Source organism: Bactrocera latifrons, unplaced genomic scaffold (genome assembly GCF_001853355.1).
Source record: "Bactrocera latifrons isolate USDA-ARS-PBARC rearing strain unplaced genomic scaffold, ASM185335v1 scaffold_117, whole genome shotgun sequence".
Classification (NCBI taxonomy): domain Eukaryota; kingdom Metazoa; phylum Arthropoda; class Insecta; order Diptera; family Tephritidae; genus Bactrocera; species Bactrocera latifrons.
In genome coordinates, this window is record NW_017534597.1 from 17,989 (window position 1) to 19,145 (window position 1,157).

Below are 1,157 nucleotides of genomic sequence, written 5' to 3' on the forward strand. Positions count from 1 at the left end.
AAAATTCTAAAATAAATAAAAAATTTTATTTTGAGTTTAGTAGCTTATAAAAAGATAAAATAAAATAAATAAAAACAATATATTTCAAATAAGTAAAGGTTTTTAAATCAATAACTAAATAGAAATTAAAAAATTTAGTTCGCTTCTTGACAATTTAGCAAATGAAAATATAATAAAATGAAAGAAAAATAACTAAAAAATCAATTTAAATGTATCAAAAAGTAAATAAAATGAGCGATAACTCTTTCAYCGCTTGAAAGCCTTACCACCCATTGCATGCACATACCACCCACGGTTGCATTTCTCACTTAAACACACAAAAAATATATATTTAAGAGAAAATGCGTGCGCCCTGACCACACACACAAACTTAATTTGTCTCCATTATTTCAATAATTGCTTGACAAAGCTACTTTTGGCTTAACGGCTGCTTCTTCTTCTTCTTTACGACCGTTAAATGATCTAAATCATTTTCACTTAAAAAGTTATAATCCACTCATAAAGTATGCATGTAATTGTAATCACTGCTTAATGTATTCCCTTTCATATTTCAACATGCCCACCAAGCGCCTCCTAACCCAAGCGCATAGGGCTCACCGCAGTTAAAAACAAACAATTCTCCCAAACAACAGCAACAACAAAAAGTCGAAACCATCGTTTCAACTCAACGCTGAATATTAATGCGCTATCTGATTAGATTAACATCGTCGCTTGCTGTGTTAGCTGTGTTGTTGTTGTTGTTGCTCGAGTTGGCTAACGCTGGAGGGGAGGGTGGCCTTGAAATCAAAGCTGATGTTTCAATTGCCCTTAATGGCGTTCTTAATTGGTACTTGTCGAGTCATGAATAAACGTTGGCTCGCCTCTGGTCTGGTCGGGCCATGGCATATCATTGAGTTATCACTCTTGAATAATGGCGATTTGGAAATTTCCTAATTTGAGTATTTCCGGTTAAATGAATGCCGAATCGTGTGGGGAAATTCAATTATTTTTAGCCTGGCAAATGTTATCGGCAATCATTTACAATGAAAATTCTCACAGGAATAAACTAACGGCGGTGTCACTGAGGCAGTGAAAAGCTTTTATTTCGTGAGAAACTGGACAAAAAAAATATAGTTTTTGTATGAAAATCTTTTTTATTTGACAAGATATCCTCAACA

General features: G+C 33.8%; 1 protein-coding gene across 1 annotated transcript in view; it reads left to right on the top strand.

Annotated features, from left to right (window-relative positions):
• LOC108977374 overlaps positions 1 to 1,157 on the top strand; it is a gene marked incomplete at its 5' end in the record, with an annotated part of 34,288 nt that overhangs the window by 12,574 nt on the left and 20,557 nt on the right. The gene's annotated exons all lie outside the window — the stretch shown is intronic.